The 21,735-nt window shown below is 47.0% G+C and overlaps 1 long non-coding RNA gene across 1 annotated transcript; it reads right to left on the bottom strand.

The window, feature by feature from the left end:
- Nucleotides 1–3,305: 3,305 nt before the first annotated feature.
- On the bottom strand, nucleotides 3,306–21,458 carry LOC113981707. The gene is made up of 3 exons (XR_003538506.1): nucleotides 21,355–21,458; nucleotides 17,530–17,535; nucleotides 3,306–3,316 (listed from the first exon to the last, which is right to left on the bottom strand). It is a non-coding gene; the product is annotated as an uncharacterized LOC113981707 (long non-coding RNA).
- Between the last annotated feature and the right edge of the window lie 277 nt (nucleotides 21,459–21,735).

Below are 21,735 nucleotides of genomic sequence, written 5' to 3'. Positions count from 1 at the left end.
TTTAACCAATCATTTCGTCTCATCATCTTGTCTACCTTAACTCCTTTTCCATGGGGCTCCAATAGCATCTCCAGACTCCAGTGTTTTCAATCTAGTGCTGATTAGTCTCTCACAAAAGAGTGAAGAATGTAATTACGTGATTCTAGTGTTCCTGTTGATGCAATTGGTTCCCATTTGTTCAAAAGGTCCATTCAAACCTGATCTTATTGAATCAGGTCCATAAGTAGTTAAAAACAAACAACTGAAGCTTTAACCTCTTATGTCAACTCCATAAGAGTGGTGGTGAACGGTGTTGCATCCAGTTGGCGGCCGGTCACTAGTGGTGTCCCCCAGGGATCAGTGTTGGGCCCAGTTCTGTTTCATATCTTTATTGATGATTTAGATGAGGGGATTGAGTCCACCATCAGCAAATTTGCAGATGACACTAAGTTGGGGTCGGAGTGTCGATCAGCTGGAAGGCAGGAGGGCTCTGCAGAGGGACCTGGACAGACTGGAGAGTTGGGCTGATTCCAACGGGATGAGGTTTAACAAGGCCAAGTGCCGGGTCCTGCACTTTGGCCACAACAACCCCATGCAGCGCTACAGGCTGGGCACAGAGTGGCTGGAGAGCAGCCAGGCAGAAAGGGACCTGGGGGTTTGGATTGACAGGAAGCTGAACATGAGCCAGCAGTGTGCCCGGGTGGCCAAGAAGGCCAATGGCATCCTGGCCTGTATCAGGAACAGTGTGGTCAACAGGTCCAGGGAAGTGATTCTTCCCCTGTACTCAGTGCTGGTGAGGTCACTCACACCTGGAGTACTGTGTCCAGTTCTGGGCCCCTCAGTTCAGGAAGTATATTGAGGTGCTGGAGCAGGTCCAGAGAAGAGCAACAAGGCTGGTGAAGGGACTCCAGCACAAGTCCTATGAGGAGAGGCTGAGGGAACTGGGGTTGTTTAGCCTGGAGAAGAGGAGGCTCAGGGGAGACCTCATCACTCTCTACAACTACCTGAAAGGAGGTTGTAGCCAGGTGGAGGTTGGTCTCTTCTCCCAGGCAACTATCAGTAAGACAAGAGGGCATGGTCTTAAGCTGTGCCAGGGGAGGTTTAGGTTAGATGTTAGGAAGAAATTCTTTACAGAAAGGGTAATCAGGCATTGGAATGGGCTGCCCAGGGAAGTGGTGGATTCTCCGTCCCTGGAGGTTTTTAAGATGAGACTGGATGTGGCACTTAGTGCCATGGTCTAGTAACCACAGCGGTAGTGGATCAAGGGTTGGACTTGATGATCTCGGAGGTCCCTTCCAACCCAGTTGATTTTATGATTCTATGATTCCACTTACCTACAGTACACCTAATGGAGTGCAGTGAAGTCCCTCCTGATTTCCAAGCACATAGCTCAGGGCTTGACTGCACTAGAAAATTATATCAGTTTAGCTTTAACTTGCCTATACATCAATTTTCAAAATCCTGTGTGGAACAATTTCTTTAAATTTAAGGCTGGCTTATGATTCTTTTTTTTTTTTAAGGAATGGACTAAAGCTCAGCCAATGTGAAGCTGACTGAAATAAAGGCATCTATTCGGACTTTTGCATTGATTTAGCTTATTTGGTTTAAAAAGCAGACCTGTGCTTTTTATTCTCTGATGAGAATTACTCTTATCTCTCCACACTTGTCTGCTACTGACTTTCCGTGTTTCTCTATAAGAAAGATGGCCAAACTATAGTTCACACACCACTCATGTCTGCTTTGTGATATGCTCAATGCTGAACTGAGCCATGGCTCCTGGCTCTCACTGCTCTTACACAGGCAGCAGAGTTACCGCCTACTAAGTCCTATAAAGGCTCTGTAAACACAGGAACTACTGCAGCCACCATCTGCATCCAACAATAATGAACAGCTCTGCTGCCCCTAGGCAGACATGCACTTCTGGTTCACAATATATGAAGAAGACCAAGACATGGTGAAGTAGGAAGACCATGATTAGGGTGACAGCATGCACACGGGAAACTGAGGTTCCACTTTGTACTTGCTGGAAGTGAAGATTCAGGATTTGGATGTGTGCAAGGGGAAAGGATGTGGCTGAAGTGAAAAATGAGAGTAAACTTCTGCAGGTGCATGAATGGATGAGGAAGGTGAGTATGAGCATTGGCCTGCAATCCTAGCTTGGAAGATGGGAACATCCAGTAGGAAAGCTGGGAGAAGAAAAGCCATAGATGAGGCTCTGGTTTTGTGTGCTTAGAAAAACACATGACCCTGGATGCCAGAAGTTACTAATGATGATCATATACCTACTAAATAGGCTTGGAAGCCCCTGGTCTGTGCTACTTCACCATAATTTTTGCAAGTATTTCCTTTTCAGGTTCTAACAGAGTAACAGTTTTCTTCTATCTTTGTACCTACTCACCTACTATCTATTTCCTATTCTCCAAAAAACATTTTATCTTGCCTTTTCCTCTGCCTTTATATTTAGCATTGATCAATTATTTAAATCAATGCCCTTAATGGCAACTTCTTCATAAGCAGCATATTTTGAATGTTTAAGGGATTTCACAATGGCTTGTAGAAAATGTTATATAAAATTAAATTATTTAATAGGGGAATAATTTAACAGTAACTTTATATCCTATACTCAAGGGTCAAAACCCACAAGTTTTCTTTACACATGAATTTTGTTTGACTAATTAAAAAATATATACAGAAACTCAAAATTTCAAAAGCATTCAGTACACAGGAAATTAACAGTGATCTTTTTAATTGATTAAGTTACACTCTGGAATCTGGTTTGGAAAGGGAAACCTTCTGGAGGCTAAAAGTGATGTTTGGAAATTCATTTCTATATCATTAAAAAATGTCATGTTCCATGGCCTCCATGTGTCCATGCATAAACATATTATGTACACTGATTTATCATGTATATGATAGATCACATACATAAACCAAACAACACTGGGTCTATACAAGTATATATCTACCAATGAAATATTTTAAAGATAAAATTTCAATATGAGCTATGGCCCTGATCTTGGGCCCCTATGGCTTCTGCATATTATACATATAGATATAAATACATATTCATTTTTTAACCATCATACAGATATGTAATCTATCAAAATATGTAGAAAACCTATCCAAATCAATACCATAAAATAGTTTAAAGAAGTAGAATAGGTGACCAAAACATACTACTGTTACAGGTATTTAAATGTTCATAGAATCTGGAACTGAATTAACTGGTAAAATTAATTTCTGTGGTCAAAACTAATCAAAGTTACAACATAATTAACACATGAAAATAATGGTAAAAATAGTCCTAGCCCTTTCAAAAACAAAGCAAATTAAAATCCTCCCCCTGTTGCATATCACTGACACAATTCTATTGACAATAATGCATTGATGAGTGCATAAGTTTCACAAACCTGTGGTCCGTATTTTTCTATGACAGTGACAACACTGAGTCTACAAAAGATCTTTATCAATGAAACATTTCAAAAATAAAATCTCAGTATTGATTTTCAGCCCTGATCTTTAAACTGTACAGATTCTGAATATCAGCTTTGATGAAGGAGGATTATACTTGGCCTTCTGCCACTTTCCTTTGTGCCCAAAGCAGGAGTAGGAAGGAAACTTGATTGAATAAACTCTGACAGTCTGCTGGACAGCTCTGTGTGTACCTATCACCTGATTATAGGGTAACTCAGTCCCTGGGGTTGCTCCAATTTACACCATGAACCTAAAATTAAACACATATATCTGTTCTCTTGAATATCTGCGTACAAGGACTCCTAAACTGGAATCTAAATAAATACACTAGAAAAACATATGTTAGATAATCCAATAAAAGTCTACATTCATAAACCCATTAATAATGTTATTTTCACCTTCCTGCCACAAGGCATGCTTAGGTCAATTTAGCAGCTGTGCTTACATCGATATCAATTTTGGAAGTCACTGAAGTCTGTGTCACTGCCTATATCCAATGGCAAAAATGGTCCTTAGTCAATATTAATTCTAATCAGAGCCTTCCTCCTTTAAGACAGAGAGTAAACTGCTTTTTAATCCTGTTTTTGCAGGATCATAATTACCCTTTGCATTATATTGCCTAGAGTATAAGCTAACTAGATATTTTCACAGAATCACAGCATGAGTAAGGTTGGAAGGGACCACAGTGGGTCATCTGGTCCAACCTCCCTGGTCAAGCAGGGCCATCCTAGAGCACATTGCACACGATCGTGTACAAACGGTTCTTGAACATCTCCAGTGAGGGAGACTGCACAACTTCTCTGGGCAATCTGTTCCAGTGCTCGGTCTTCCACAAGAAGAATTTTGAGGAAATACATTCTAAAGTAATACTGATCATATAGAAACTATTCTTCCCAATTGTGAGCAGCTTTCCTCCATTCTCTCACATATAACTCAAAAATAACTACAGTTCGCACAGCAGATGCAAAGCGAGGAGTTTTAGAAACAGACCATAAACTTATTTTTAAACATAGATGAGACTCTTGATTAGAAACATAGGCTCAGTTTCCAATTCTACCGAAGGCTCCTTGTATGATCTTGGGCATGCAATTATTTTTTCTGTTTAATTACTCACATACTGAAGGGACACAAGTTAACTTTTTGTTCAGTGTTATAAGGATTGAACAATACCTGTGAAGTATTCAAATACCACATTAAGGACTACTTAAAAAGCCAAGAAGGCAAGCAAACAAATTATGAACCTGTGGTGGCCAGAGTGCATAGCAGAACAAGCCTCACAGTAGGAGGATCTCTTGGGTCCTGAGCATAAATTCAAGGGACCGGAATTGTTACCTTTACAGCAAGGAGATAAAGAGCTTGAAGACTGAGCAAACCATTTATATCAACCCAAAAAGGCGTTTGTGCCCTTTGTACAGTCACTCCACAAAGGCTTTATGAGTTTCATCAGCTAGTTCCATTGAGCACCTAAATTAACGAGCTCCCCAAGGAAGCAAACAAACAAAAGTACAAGACAAACACGGAATTTCACTCCTTTCGAATATTCCTTAGAAAAAAAAAATTAAAACCCACCTAGCCAGATCTGGACACCCCAGAAAGAAAGGCAGGAAATATGGCCACTTTCTTATATTCCCCAGGGGACTCACTTTCCGGCTCGGTGCAATGGCAGAGTTTGCGGCAAGGCTGCGGGGACGGCACCAGCTGTAACACTGGGAGGGGCCGAGGGAGCTGGAGAGGTGGGCGGGTGCCCGCTCCTCCGACCGCGACTCATACCCCGGACGCCCCGTATGCTGCGCCTCCCCCATCCATCCATCCATCCATCCATCCATCCATCCATCCATCCATCCATCGGCACGAGGCGGCAGAGACCGCGAACGACAGCGGGAAGAAAGGAGGCAGCCCACGGCCGGGCCCGCATGGCTCCCCTCCCAGCGGCGGCGCGAAAACCCATAAAGGCAGCCGGGCCCGCGGCTGGCTGGTTGGCTGCTCGGCTGCCCATCCGGCCCCGGCCCCGGCTTCGGCCCCGGCCCCAGCCCCGGCCCGCAGGCATGCAGGCAGCCAGGCAGCGGCTGCCGGAGATGGGACGTCCCAGCCCTCCCCTCGCAGCCCGAACACCTACCCACACCATCCCAAACCCCGACGGCAGAGAAGTGGCGAGGGAGCGAAGCAGCCTGTCCTCTCCCTCCGTAGCTCAGTGCCTAAACCCGCTACAGTTTCTGAAATGGCTGAACAAAGAGAACCTCACTCCGTTGCCACCACACCTCCGATTGGCCGGAGGGGGGGGGGCGGGGCTCGGCGCGCGGAAGGCGCCACTGGCCGGTCACCCTGGCAACGCTGTAGCCCTCGGGCCAGTCAGGACGGGAACAGATGTGAAAAATGTACTCTATTCTGCAGCTGGGAATAAAGGTCTCTCCTGGAGCCTCTGGCAAAAGGTGCCTGGCGAGACCCGAGGCCGCCCACTTGGGTTCTGGAGCCGAAGCTACAGAGGATCTGAAGCCAACTACACCCCAACAGAGAAGGAGATCCTAGCAGCTTATGAAGGAGTACAAGCTGCCTCAGAGGTGACTGGCACAGAAGAACAGCTCCTCCTGGCACCTCGACTACCAGTGCTAAACTGGATGTTCAAGGGAAAGGCACCCTCTACGCATCATGCCACTGATGCTACATGGAGTAAGTGGATCGCTCTGCTCACGCAGCACACCCGTATTGGAAATCTGAATCGCCCTGGGATCCTAGAAGTCATCACAAACTGGCCGGAAGGTGAGAGTTTTGGTCTAGTGGATGAAGAAGAAGAAGAGCAGGTGGTACGGGCTGAGGAAGCCCCAGCATATGATAAACTACCAAAAGAAGAAAAACGCTATGCCCTTTTCACTGACGGTTCCTCTCGCATTGTAGGAATGAAACGTAAATGGAAAGCAGCTGTATGGAGCCCCACCCAACAAGTTTCAGAAGCTACTGAAGGGGAAGGTGAATTGAACCAATTCGCAAAGCTCAAAGCCGTCCAGTTGGCGTTGGACATTGCTGAATGGGAGAAGTGGCCAAAGCTTTACATCTACACTGACTCGTGGATGGTAACCAATGCTCTGTGGGGATGGTTGGACAGATGGAAGAAGGCTAATTGGAAACGCAGGGGGAAACCCATCTGGGCCGCTGATATGTGGCAAGACATTGCTACCCGGGCAGAGAAGTTGATTGTGAGAGTCTGCCACGTGGATGCTCATGTGCGCAAAGGCCAAGCCAATGAAGAGCATCGCAACAATGAACAGGCAGACCGAGCTGCACAAGTCAAGGTGTCACAGGTGGATCTGGACTGGCAGCACAAAGGAGAGTTGTTCCTAGCACGGTGGGCCCATGATGCCTCAGACCATCAAGGCAGAGATGCCACCCATAGATGGGCACGAGACTGAGGGGTGGACTTAACCAAGGACATTATTTCCCAGATTATCCATGACTGTGAGACCTGCGCTGCCATTAAACAGGCTAAGAGACTGAAGCCCCTATGGTATGGTGGACGTTGGAGTAAGTATAGATATGGGGAGGCCTGGCAAGTTGATTACATCACACTGCCATGAACCTGCCAAGGTAAGCGCTATGTGCTCACCATGGTGGAAGCCACCACTGGATGACTGGAGACGCATCCGGTCCCCCACGCCACTGCCCGAAAAGCAGGTCCTGTGGCGACATGGCACCCCAGAGCGCATCGAGTCAGATAATGGGACTCATTTCAGGAACAGCTTAGTTACCACCTGGGCGAAGGTGCATGGCATCAAGTGGGTGTACCACATCCCATACCATGCAGCAGCTGCGGGGAAAGTTGAACGGCATAATGGACTGTTGAAAACTACCCTGAAGGCCTTGGGTGGAGGGACATGCAAGCACTGGGATCAGCATCTAGCAAAGGCTACATGGTTAGTCAACACCAGAGGCTCCATCAACCGAGCCGGCCCTGCCCAATCAGAGTCCCTCCACACCGTGGATGGAGACAAGGTCCCAGTGATTCACATGAGGGGTATGTTAGGGAAAAAGGTTTGGATTAGCCCTGCCTCGAGCAAAAGCAAACCCATTCGTGGGATTGTTTTTGCCCAAGGACCCGGTTGCACCTGGTGGGTGATGCAGGAAGATGGAGAAACCTGGTGTATACCTCAAGGGGACCTTATTTTCGGGTGAACTGGCTGTAACTCTATATCTGCATCTGTATGTAACTCTGTGTCTGTATCTGTATTTGCATCTACCTATTAGCGGATGTGTACATAGAATAATGCATGTACGTATGAAGTTCAAAGACTTAATCTGATAAAGTGTGGTAGCATGGGAAAGAAAAATTAGGGGTGGATAATGTTATAGGTTTGAAAATCCAGGAGAATTTTTCTTCCCCCTGCCCCCCCCCCCCCGAAGGAAAACGGAGTGAGTGGGGGAAGGGAGTCAATTAGTTTTACAAAAGATCTGGCCAAATTCCTGGCTAATGACCCATTCAGAGGCTGGGGGGTTGCGGGCACTCCTGAGAGGGGAGAAGGGCAGACTACAGAGTTCTCTCTCTGGGACGGAGACAGGGACTGTGTCCAGGCGTTTTCTGGAGGAAAAGCCTGGGAACCAGTCTTTCTGGTTTCTTCATCCTGGCGAAACCTGACCACCGACCCTGTGCTGCCACTGCCTCATGACTCCAGCTGGGACCTACTGTTTTTTTTCATCGGAGAAGTCTGTGCTCACTGGGAGAGAGGGAAGGAGCCCAGAGACACCGTCATCTGAGACAACAGTGAGTCCTGTGGGGGTGAACTGCTTTTCTTTTCCCTTTTTCTCCCATTTGGGGGGGAAGAGTCCCCCCACTGCTTCTCCCGTGATCCGAGACCACCCCCCAGACCCCCCCGCGTGGTGACCGCCAGAGCCCAACAGCGCCCCCTGCCGACCACCACAGAGTACTGCAGGCTCTGCACCTTCAGCGATCCCACAGCGCCCCCTGCAGGTCAGCACAGAGAACTGCAGACCCTACACCTCCAGGGATCCAACAGCACCCCCTGCTGACCACGATTAGGACTGTGCTAAAGGAGTATTCATCCAGACTTTTTTTTGTTTTTTTTCTAGGATTACTGTCTAGTTTTTTTGTGTTCTGTTACTGTTTTTGCCAACATACATATATCTTTTAATAAAGGGTTGTTATTTCTTCTGTTTTTTTCCACACTTCCTTGATTAAAGCCTCTTAATTTTGAATTTACAATTGCTGAGAGAGAGGAGTTTTGGTCTATCTCATAACTCATCCTCTTTAGTAAACATTCCGGTCTTATCAGACTGTGACAATGGGTTAACACCCAGCTCCCTACTTTGTTCCAACTAGAATAAAGAAATACAAATACCTCGCCTCGGTGTATGAATTGGCGCTGCGCACCAGGTAACGAGCCTGCGTTTGGGACAACAGTTTTTGGTGACTCGGGTGGGACAGCCATACTGCCTTGCCCAGATCCACTGGCCGCTCCAAGCAAAGGGGCTCAGCCAGATGAATTCCAGTGTGCACCAACCTTTTGATTGGGGACTTAATGACCAGTCCTGAAGCCAGGACAACCAGTGACTCAACAGTGCAATGTTTTATAGAGGTATTTCATCAGTAAAGGGAGGTGATCGGGGATCGACAAAGAAATGAGAATTTTGACTTGTGACTCTGCGTAAGCTGTAGGAGCAAATATTTTGTTTCTACACTTTGGTGACGTGCGTCTTGGATTTTTTTGTATTTTGCATACACGTTTTCACACTTGGAGATGGTAGTGTGAAATCTTGGGTTTAAGGTGTGTGGATTTGGATAGTGTATGAAACATTGGAAATTTTGGTACTGAAATGGGTTTCTCTGCTTCTGTAGGAGTTCCCTTTTACTCTCCCCTCGGATGCATCCTAAAGAATTGGAGTAAATTTGGGGGTGACCCTATGACTCAAGATAAATTGAAAAGGTATTGTAATCAATGGTGGACTCAATATGAATTAGATGATGGTAAAAAATTACCTGAAAATGGGTCTTTGAAATATAATATGATTATACAGTTGATGTTATTTTGTAGGAGGAAAGAAAAATGGACTGAAGTCCCTTATGTAGATTTTTCTTTTACTTTAAGTAATAATTGGGATGTAAGAAAAAAATGTGGTTTAGAAAATTCAAAGTATCAAAATGGGATATATTCCTTGGTTAATGGAAAAAGGAAAAAAGATGAGGGTGTCAAGATTCTTGGGTTATGGGATGAAAAGATAAAAATGACAAAAACTCCAAAGAGGAAGTTCAATTATTGGCAGATCCTCCAAAGCGAGGTTCAAAACAGGAGGTGGACAGTGAATCTAGCAATGAAGAATTGTTGCTTTTTATGCAACCCCTCTTTCTAGTAGAACCAGAAGATAAGTTGGTATTACAAGCACCATTAAGGCAGGCAGTCAGACCTGAAGGGAGGGCATTGTGTGTGCATGAACCTCTCACCACTTCAGACTTGCTGAACTGGAAGCAGCAAGCGGAGTTGTATCGTAGTAATCCTGATGGAATATATAGTATGATTAAAACTGTGATGTTAACTCATAATCCAGACTGGGGGGACATCCAGGCTCTCCTGGAATATTTGTTTACCCATGAGGAATGGATGGCAGTTATTGAAAAGGCTCAGAAAGAAGTAGTTAGGAAAATAGAAGGATTAGATCAAAAGGTTTGGGGCATTCCAAATCCTGATGAATTTCTCCCTAAGAATGACCTGAAGTAGGATCCCAATCAGAGTGTGGGGCTAGATTCATTACGAAAGATTGTGTGAAGTGGCACAACTGATGTCTACTGCATATAAAGTATATAGCAGTAGGAAAGTAGAAGAGAAGGAGAAAAAGAGTCGATCTAAATTACAGAATTCATTGATAGCTACCCTGACTGACATGCAAAGATGGGGAAAGAGGCACAGGGCGAGGTGGATTTCAGCGATGAGATCGGGGCAAGGGCATGGGTTAACACCCCTCCAAAAAGATCAGTGTGCCTAAGTGCTGGTTTTGGTTGGGATAGAGTTAATTTTCTTCACAGTGGCTCGTATGGAGCTGTGTTTTGGATTTGTGCTGAACACAGGGTTGATAATATAGAGATGGTTTTGTTATTGCTGAACAGGGCTTACACAGAGCCAAGGCCTTTTCTGTTTCTTGTACTGCCAAGGAATTTGGGGGTGCATGGGAGGTTGGGAGGAAACACAGCTGAGACAGGTGACCTAAACTGACCAAGGGGATATTCCATACCATATGACATCATGCTCATTTATATAAAGTGGGAGGAAGAAGGAGGAAGGGGGGGACATTTGGAGTGATGGTGTTTATCTTCCCAAGTAACCGTTATGCATGATGGGGCTCTGCTTTCCTGGAGACGGCTGAACACCTGCCTGCCCATGGGAAGCAGTGAATTAATTCTTTGTTTTGCTTTGCCTTTGTGTGCAGCTTTTCTTTCCCTATTAAACTGTCTTTATCTCAACCCATGAGTTTTCTAGCTTTTACCCTTTCAATTCTCTCCCTGATCCCGCTGGTGAAGTAAGTGAGCGGCTGCATGGGGCTTGGGTGCTGGCTGGGGTTAAACCACGACAGTCCCTTTTGGTGCCCATCATGGGGCATGAAGGGTTCGAGATAACTACAGATTTGATTGGGATGTGCTAGATTGAATTTACAGCTCTCAGTGCTGTTTAGGTAGTAATGAGCAAGCTCCTGTACTTGCCATGGGCTCACTTGCCTGATTGTATATTAGAGTCTTGTGCTCGTTCATGGCTGCTTTTTGCTTTCACTGTTTGCTGTAGTGCTGTGCTGCTCATCACCTTACTCTGCTGTGCCTGGGAACATTCTGATAACAGCCATGGTGATATGCCTGGGCTGGCAGGTGACCAGGGCATTGCTGCTTTGTCTGTGCTGCTGTACTGGACAGGCTGGAACTCCAATGTGAACTTGAGCAGAAGGGACTGTGACAAGTGAATGAATCCACAATGGAGCAGAGATCCACCTGCAGCCTATGGAGGACCCCATGCTGGAGCAGGTGGATGCCTGAAGGAGGATGTGACACTGAGAAGCCTGTACTGGAGCAGGTTTGCTGGCAGGACTTGTGACTTCACAGGGGACCCATGCTGGAGCAGTTTATGAAGAACTGCACCCCATGGGAAGGATCCACGTTGGAGAAGTTTGTGGAGAACTGTCTCCCATGGTTGTGACTCCACGCTGGAGTAGGGGAAGGAAAGATTCCCTTGCAGCCTGTGGTGAAGACCATGGTAAAGCAGGTTGTGCCCCCGCAGCCCATGGAGGACTATGATGTGGACTATACTAATGGTGGACTGTCGGCAACCCCTTGTTGCTAAGCCAGGCTGGGGACAAGGGGAGGAGTTCATTGCAATGTTAAACCCTATAACATGGCCCAAAAGGACTAGGGGTGGAGATTGTAATGGATATACCTTTAAATTGTTGTAAGCCATGATTTGAGTTGTGTGTTACAGGAATTGCTATATCAGAAACCACCCAAATCAATAGAGGAGAAGCTTTACAAGAAGCAGTTGCAGTGCAGCAGTGACCTGACCTGAGCTGGCTTTGGTGCCCAGTAACTCCAAGCAACACACCACCTTTCCTGTCCCGAGTGACCACCAGAACACGTGGAGCCTAAAGTGATGGACTACATGAATTCAACAGACATTTTGTGGGCATTTTATGGACCTTTTGCAGGAGTGGTTCACAGATTAAGGGAACGATATCTGTGTATTATATCAAAGAATGGGAATGGGGGTGGTGGTGGTTAATGAAGTTGTATTGAATAGTATGGGACATGGGCATGATGTAAATGGTATGGAATAAGGGTGCCTATGTGCTGGTTTTGGTTGGGATAGAGTTAATTTTCTTCACAGTGGCTCATATGGAGGTGTGTTTTGGTGTCGCTGTTGAGTTGAGACGGCCAAAGTGACACAGAAAAAATCTTCTTCCAAAAATAGGACAGGAGAAGGATCTTTATTGCAACAGATCACTGACATTTATAGCCCTTGGCATAACATACACGTTACACTGCAATTGGTGCTTCTATATAAACATACATCAGGATTGGCTGCCTTACAGCAAACTCATGATGATTCAGCATCTGCAGACTCATAGTGACTTAGCTCTAGCAAGCTCATGGTGACTTTACAGAAAGTTCAGGATATCTGCTTTTGCAGTCCTGTCTTCCTTCTTCTCACTTCATTCCCTAAAGTTGTTTACATTTTCCTGCATTCTGCGTGTCATCCTCCTTTCAGGGGTATACCGTAATCTGGTCTATGTCGATTGCTTCGTTGATAAGTGCCAGGCTGCTGACAGACCTGCGGTCTCCCCCGACATTTTGGATTTGTGCTGAACATAGGGTTGATAATATAGAGATGGTTTTGTTATTGCTGAGCAGGGCTTACACAGAGCCAAGGCCTTTTCTGTTTCTTGTACTGCCGTGCTGCTTTGCAGATGCTGCTGAGCTCTTTGGGCTGAAAGTCAGCTTAAAGAAGACAGAAGTTCTCTATCAACCTGCACCTCAGGAAGTCTTCCATCATCCCCATATCACCATTGGCGAATCAGAGCTCAAATCAGTCCAGCAGTTTAATTACCTAGGTAGCCTCATCTCCTCGGATGGTAAGATTGATGGAGAGATAGACAACAGGTTAGCAAAGGCATATAGTGCTTTCGGAAGACTCCATAAAAGAGTTTGGTGAAATAAACACTTGAAGAAAAGTACAAAGATCAGTGTTTACAGAGCCATTGTACTGTCTACTCTTTTATATGGATCCGAATCATGGGTCATCTACTGCCACCACCTGCGACTCTTAGAACGCTTCCATCAATGCTGTCTCCGTACAATCCTAAACATCCACTGGTCAGATTATGTGACTAATACGTCTGTTCTAGAACAAGCAGCAATCACAAGTATTGAGGCCATGTTGCTGAGAACGCAGCTGCGTTGGGCAGGACACGTCTCAAGGATGAAGGACTACCACCTCCCTAAGATCATGCTTTATGGTGAACTTGCCAGTGGCTGCCGCAAGAGAGGAGCCCTGAAGAAAAGATACAAGGACTCCCTGAAGCAACAACTCAACCTTGGCCATATTGATCAACATAACCGGTCTACTCTGGCCTCCAATCAGGAGGTCTGGAGACACACTATCTTTATTGCTGCTGATGCTTTTGAGAAAGCACGTGGGATCACTCTTGAGGAGAAAAGACAACGCAGAAAGAATTGTGTCTTGCAGAATATACCACCTAAGGAGTCTTTCTGCTGTGCCTTTTGCAACCGGGCGTGTCTATCTTGTATTGGCCTTTTTAGCCACCAGAGCGCTTGTAACAAACTCGGGTAGAGCCCTTCCCAAATCTTCGTTCATGAAGCCTAGCCATGATGATGACTGCCATGCTGGCAAGGAATTTGGGGGTGCATGGGAGGTTGGGAGGAAACACAGCTGGGACAGGTGACCCAAACTGACCAAGGGAATATTCCATACTGTTGGGAGGAAAGGGTTAAAAGTGGAAGATTTGGCTTGGAGGATGATAGATTCGCTCAAAGTGACCTTGCAGCTGGGAAACCATATATTATGCCTACTGCTGTTTATCCTCTGTCTGTTTTGAGAAGTACAATTTCTGTGTAGGTGGACATAGGTGTTTACAGAGACTTGGAGGTGCTCTCACAGATGTGCTTGAGCTCCCTGTTGGGAGAGAGATCAAAGCACAGAGGAGATCACAGCATGGTGGTAAACCACGTGTGCATGGGCCCTTGATAAATGGGTGCAAACAGCAGCCCCGTAGCCCTACTAGGATTGGACTAAGCCCAACGGTGCCTGCGTTCCCATTTTGTGTGTCTCTGCAGCCCGACGGTGTCTCGGAACCCTTCAGTTAGCAAGGTAATCAAATAAATCTACTCTTTGCATTACAGCTGTGGTTTGGTGGTCACTTTGGTTACCTGCAAATATTCAATTCACACACATATGACATCATGCTCAGTATATAAAGTGGGAGGAAGGAGGAGGAAGAGGGGGACGTTTGGAGTGATGGTGTTTGTCTTCCTGAGTAACTGTTACGCATAATGGTGCCCTGCTCTCCTGGGGATGGCTGAACACCTGCCTGCCCATGGGAAGCAGTGAATTAATTCCTTGTTTTGCTTTGTGAGCATGGTTTTTACTTTCCCTATTAAACTGCCTTTATCTCAACCCATGAGTTTTCTAGCTTTTACCCTTCCAATTCTCTCCCCAATCCCACTGGTGGGGGAGGGAGTGAGCAGCTGCGTGATGCTTGGCTGCTGGCTGGGGTTAAACCACGACAGGAAGGGCACTGGAAAAAGGAGTGCCCCCAACTTGCAAATGAAGAAAAGGGAGAATTAAAAGAGACAGGAATTATGGCAGAAATTGGGCTGAATTGAAGGGGACCGGAGGCATCACTTATTTCCCTGGTTGATCCTCTGGTTCTAATTAAGCTTTGGAATGAAACAATAGATTTTTCTAGTGGATACTGGAGCCAATCATTCTGTAGTTACTAGCTCTAAGGGATCTTTAAGAAAAACAAAAGTAAATGTTGGTGCGACGGGAAGGAAATCCCTCAGACCGTTTTTACAACCAATGGAATTCACAATTGGAAACACAAAATTAGGAAATCACTTTCTCTATATGCTGGACTGTCCTTTGTCACTGCTTGAACAGGATTCGCTATGCAAGTTAAATGCACAATTGACTTTTTCTGATGACTCTGTCCAGTTGTGTATTCCTCCAGAAAATGCATGGAAAGTCCAGATCTGCCTACTTACCATGGAAAAACCTGCAGAAGAGAAAATCCCCAATGAAGTTTTAGATGCAGTTATACCATTGGTTTGGGCAACAGGAATCCCAGGACAAGCAAGAAAGATGAGTCTGGTAAAAATTGAACTGAAACCAGAAGTCCGACCAGTAAGGAGAAAACATACCCTATAAAATTAGAGGTCTGACAAGGATCGGAACCATTAATAAAGTCTTTCTTAGGGTTCGGGTTATTAAGGGAATGCCAATCAGAATTTAACACTCCAATCCTCCCAGCGAAAAAGCCTAAATCATAGGAATATAGACTGGTGCAAGATTTATGGGAAGTTAATGCCCAGGTGTCCTTCCAGTAGTCCTAAATCCCTATACCCTTCTTGCCTCAATACCAGAGACTAATATTTACTTTGTTAGATTTGAAACATGCCTTCTTTTGTATACCTGTGGACGAACAGAGTCAACTTGTCTTTGCCTTTAAATGGGAAAATCCAACTACAGAATGGAAGATGCAGCTCTGTTAGACTGTTCTCCCACAAGGATTCAAGAACAGTCCTACGATATTCAGTAATATCCTGCAAAGGACCTGGAACAGTGGCATTGTGAGTATGAAACCTTTTCAATATTACAGTATGTAGATGACATACTGATTGGATCAGACACTCAGGAAGAATGTTTGGAAGTGACAATAAGCCAGCTCAACTTTTTAGGCTTGGCAGGATACCGAGTGTCCAGAAAGAAGGCTCAGATTGGGAAAGAGAAAGTCCACTATATGGGCTTTGAAATAACAAAAGGACAGAGAGTGCTGGGTTCTGACAGGAAAGAAGCAATATGTAGGATTGCTGCTCCTGCCTCAAAGACACAGTTGCGAGGGTTTCTAGGGATGGCTGGATGGTGTCGACTATGGATTCCAAATTTTGGCTTATGTCCTGGTTAGAACGGCTGGGACCAATTCATCCCTGGATGGGTGTAACCCAAAACTGTGTATTCTATAGCCTCCATGCCATTTCCCAAAAACTGCTGTCAGTAGAGGCCTGCAAGGTGGGAAGATGTTCCTGTACCCTTCTATGGAATTCCCCGCTCTGATATCCTTATATGGAATTCCCCGCTCTGATACCCTTATATGGAAGAGGGACTGAGCATCCGCATGCCCTTTTATGGAATTCCCTACTCTGAGGGAGGGACTGAGCACTCCCACCTGAACTGGAGAGTATATAACTGGGAGTTTCAGAGCCTTGCGACTCTCTCGTGGGATCCAGAGGAAGACTCCAGACCACTGCCTTCAACTAGACTGAGACCACCACCCTCGACTGGACTGCAATCACCACTTCTGACCAGACTGCAGCAGCTCTCCCACCAGCAGGTTTATTCCCTCTCCCTTTGCTTTGGACTCGGGGGTGGGCCAAGGTACACCACTCTTGTTCATACCCTAGGGTGCTGGTTTATACATTTGGGTTTTGTGGGTTAAAACCAATTGTCTGTCTGTATAATTGTACTTATTGCATTATTTTAATAAATTGTTATTCTGACTTATAATCTCTCTTTTGAATTGAGTTCATTTTGCCTTGCTGGTTAACTTTTAAACCAGCACATTTTTGGCGCCCAACGTGGGGCAGAGAGAGAGAAGTCAGAATCACAATTTCATTTTAAGCATCTGTGTATTTGGATATAGAAACTCCCCGATCAACATGTTGTTTGGTGCATTCACGTGGGTGTTGTATTTGAGCATGTTCATATTTCCGCAGATGGGGAACTATTTGCCTATTTTAATGTTCTCTTTAAGACCAGGGAGAGGGATCCAAATTGCTTTATTAGTATACTATGTTTATGTCATCGTAACATCAGAAGCAATGAGTTTCATTATAAATGTGTATTCAGTCCTGTTTACCTGTCCTGGTTTAGGTTGCTACCTCTGGGACCTCATTAAAAATCGCACCCAGCCCTTTGGGGGAACAATGGAGAGGAATGGTTGTTTCCAGCCTCTCACCTCCTTCTTCCCCTTCAGACCTGCTACAACAGCTTTTGAAAATATTGAGTTCCCCTTTGATGTTAAGGACAGCATAATGTTATTGTTAGTGTTGCTTTGTCTGCTCTGTACTGTTTACACCATGCTTAGGGTCAGAACAGGGCCTTCTAGGGAGGCTGTTTGGATGCCTGTCCTGGGAATGGATAGTGCTGAGTGGCACGGGAAGTGGGAGGACATCGGCCAGTATTTGGAGAAGTTTTCTCCTCCCATGATCTGGAAATTCACCCCTGAACAACTGCAGGATCCTGTCAGCATGATAAAACTGGTAAAGGAAAAATTCTCTGGCAGCTCCAGAGATGGTCAGCTCACAGCAACCTGCTGGGCCCTGGCCACTGCCTACCGGGCACTGTTTGACATGGTACAGCACTGCCAGGGGGAGGAGAGAAGGAGCAAATCCACAGGCACCATGTCCACCCAAACCACAGCTGAGTCGGAGGGAGTAAGAAATAAATCAACTGGCACCATGCCCACACAAACCATCGAGGAGCCAGAAGGACAACAGAAACCAATAGCAGTCGCCCCTGTCCAGAAAAGGAAATCGAAGACCAAATCAGTTCGCATAGCAAATGATGACGAAGAGGCAGGACCTTCACATCCACCGGAGGAGACAGAGCCAGAAATAATCACTCGGTCCCTATCCCTGGGTGAGCTACGTGAGCTTCGGAGAGAGTTCACACGACAGGCGAACGAGTCCATCCTGACCTGGCTGCTCCGAATCTGGGATGCCGCCGCTAACGACACAATTCTAGATGGAAGTGAAGCAAGACAACTGGGATCCCTGTCTCGAGATGTCGTCATTGATCAGGGGATTGGAAGGAGGCAGGAAACTCTCAGCCTCTGGCGGCGACTGTTGTCCAGTGTAAGGGAGAGATACCTTTGCAAGGAGGACCTCCACGTACAGCAAGGACAGTGGAACACGATGGAACAAGGTATCCGGTGCTTGAGAGAATTGGCTGTACTGGAGATAATCTTTTCAGAGGACGAAAGATTTCCTAAAAGTCCAGATGGTGTACAGTGCACATCCCAGATGTGGTTGAAGTTTGCACGACTCGGGCCAGAAATGTATTCCCGCTACCTAGCAACGCTGCAATGGAGGGAGGGAGAGGACAAGGTTGGTGCATTGGTCAGCAAACTCAGGATTTATGAAGACACTGTCACCGCCCCATTACGAGCCCACGTCTCATCGGTGGAAACCAAACTGGCTGAACATGTTCGAAGCCTGGAAGAGAAGATTGAAGAAGGACACCAGAGGCTAAGAGAAGAAATTAAGGAAGGGATCTTCCATACCTCGCCAGGACAAACAAGGGTCTCTGCTATCAGGAGCCAGCGTCCCCCAGCTAAGGAGAGAGGGTACACTCCACGTGGCAATCTATGGTTTTACCTCCAAGAGCACGGAGAAGATATGAGGAAGTGGGATGGAAAACCCACCTCTTCCTTAGCAGCCCGGGTACGTGAATTGAAAAGAGGGACAAGTACTACAAGGAACTCTTTGAGGATGAATGCTGCTCCAGTCTCTCGTAGGCAAGACTCCAGACGGCCCAGGAATGATGACATGTCTGATCCTCTTGAAGGGACTTCCAGGTCATACTTACAAGAAGAGCGCAACGAGTACCATGACCAGGACTAGGGGTGCCCTGCCTCTAGCCAGGTAGAGGAGAGGGACAATCGAGTCTATTGGACAGTGTGGATTCGGTGGCCTGGCACATCAGAGCCACAAAGATATAAGGCTTTAGTTGACACCGGCGCACAATGTACTTTGATGCCATCAAGATACATAGGGGCAGAATCCATCTCTATTTCTGGGGTGACAGGGGGATCCCAACAGCTGACTGTACTGGAAGCTGAAGTGAGCCTGACTGGAAAGGAATGGCACAGACACCCCATCGTGACTGGTCCAGAGGCCCCGTGTATCCTTGGCATAGATTACCTGAGGAGTGGGTATTTCAAAGACCCAAAAGGACTTCGTTGGGCGTTTGGCATAGCTACTGTGGAGGCAGAGGAAATTAGACAGTTGAACACCTTGCCTGGGCTCTCAGAGGACCCCTCTGCTGTGGGACTGCTGAAGGTTGAAGAACAGTTGGTACCGATAGCCACAGCAACCGTGCACCGTCGGCAATACCGCACCGACCGAGACTCTGTGACTCCCATACATAAGATGATCCGTGAACTGGAGACCCAGGGGGTGGTCAGCAAGACTCGCTCACCCTTTAATAGCCCTATATGGCCAGTGCGTAAGTCCAGCGGAGAGTGGAGGCTGACGGTGGATTACCGTGGACTCAATGAAGTCACACCACCCCTGAGTGCTGCTGTGCCGGACATGCTGGAGCTCCAGTACGAGCTGGAGTCCAAGGCAGCCAAGTGGTATGCCACCATTGACATTGCCAACGTCTTCTTCTCCATTCCTTTGGCAGCGGAGTGCAGGCCACAATTTGCTTTCACTTGGAGAGGTGTGCAGTACACCTGGAATCGACTGCCTCAGGGGTGGAAACACAGTCCCAGCATTTGCCATGGACTGATCCAGACTGCACTGGAAAAGGGCGAGGCTCCAGAACATCTACAGTACATTGATGACATCATTGTATGGGGGAACACAGCGGGGGAAGTCTTCGAGAAAGGAGAGAAGATAATCCAGATCCTCCTAAGAGCTGGTTTTGCCATTAAACGAAGTAAGGTCAAGGGACCTGCTCAGGAAATTCAGTTCTTAGGAGTGAAGTGGCAAGATGGACGTCGCCTAATTCCAACGGAGGTAATTAACAAAATAGCAGCCATGTCCCCACCAACCAGCAAGAAGGAAACACAGGCTTTCCTAGGCGCTGTGGGCTTTTGGAGGATGCATATCCCCGAGTACAGTCAAATTGTAAGCCCTCTCTACCTTGTGACACGGAAGAAAAATGATTTCCAGTGGGGCCCTGAACAACAACAGGCCTTTGAACAAATCAAACAGGAGATTGCCCATGCGGTAGCCCTTGGGCCAGTAAGGACAGGACAGGACGTGAAGAACGTGCTCTACACTGCAGCCGGGAAGAATGGCCCTTCTTGGAGCCTCTGGCAGAAAGTGCCTGGGGAGACCCGAGGACGACCGCTGGGATTCTGGAGTCGGGGATACAAAGGATCTGAAGCCAGCTATACACCAACTGAGAAAGAGATCCTGGCTGCTTATGAAGGACTTCGAGCTGCCTCAGAAGTGATCGGCACCGAAGCGCAGCTCCTCCTGGCACCCCGACTACCAGTGCTGGGCTGGATGTTCAAGGGGAGAGTTCCTGCTACACATCACGCCACCGATGCCACATGGAGTAAGTGGATCGCTCTGATCACACAACGAACCCGGATAGGGAATCCTAATCGCCCTGGGATTCTGGAAATTATCACCAATTGGCCCGAAGGTGAGAGTTTCGGACTATCCTCTGAAGAAGAAGAGGAGCAGGTGACGCGGGCTGAGGAGGCCCCACCATATGACAAGCTACCAGCAGATGAAAGGCGATATGCGCTCTTCACTGATGGCTCCTGCCGCATTGTAGGGACAAACCGAAAATGGAAGGCAGCTTTGTGGAGTCCCACACGGCGAGTTGCAGAAGCAACCGAAGGACAAGGTGGGTCAAGTCAGTTCGCAGAGCTTAAAGCCGTTCAGATGGCTTTGGATATAGCTGAACGAGAGAAGTGGCCAAGACTCTATATCTACACTGACTCATGGATGGTGGCCAATGCTCTGTGGGGATGGCTAGAGCGATGGAAAAAGGCCAACTGGCAGTGCCAAGGGAAACCCATCTGGGCGGCGGAGATGTGGCAGGACATCGCTGGCCGGGTAGAGAAGCTGAGTGTGAAGGTCGGTCACGTAGACGCTCACGTACGCAAGAAACGGGCTAATGAGGAGCATCGCAACAACGAGCAGGCGGACCGAGCTGCCAGGATTAAAGTCTCTCAGGTGGATCTGGATTGGCAACACAAAGGAGAATTATTTCTGACTCGATGGGCCCATGACGCCTCCGGTCACCAGGGGAGAGATGCAACATACAGATGGGCTCAGGACCGAGGGGTGGACTTAACCAAGGACGTTGTCTCACAGGTCATCCATGACTGTGAGACATGTGCTGCCATCAAGCAGGCCAAGCGGGTGAAGCCTCTATGGTATGTGACCTTCACATTCTTTCGGTTAAGGAGGGATTTCTACGTAGATAGAACTACACTTTCCTCCTTCGTTATATGCTGTCCCATTGTTAAAATATTGTTCCCAGTGGCACCCCCGTTAGCTTACCTAATGAGGGTCAAAAAGTTCTGATCCGTATCGTTCGGTGGTGCTTACTACTCCGCCGACTCGGCGGCGGGTCCCTCGGGACTGCTCTCGGCGGGGGGGCTCCTGCCGCGCTGGCTCCTCCGCGGGGACCGCCTCTTGCTCGCCGCTGCCCGCCTCGCTCATGCCAGCGCCGGCGCCCGCCGCCTCCTCCTTCACCCCGGCCGCGCACGGCTCCTCGGCTTGCCCCCGTCGCTAGTTCCTTTTTTAAGTCTATACCCTGAACT

The sequence above is a fragment of the Neopelma chrysocephalum genome, unplaced genomic scaffold (assembly GCF_003984885.1).
Source record: "Neopelma chrysocephalum unplaced genomic scaffold, ASM398488v2 Primary Assembly neopelma1_96714, whole genome shotgun sequence".
Taxonomy (NCBI): domain Eukaryota; kingdom Metazoa; phylum Chordata; class Aves; order Passeriformes; family Pipridae; genus Neopelma; species Neopelma chrysocephalum.
This window is presented reverse-complemented; position numbering and strand designations above follow the sequence as displayed.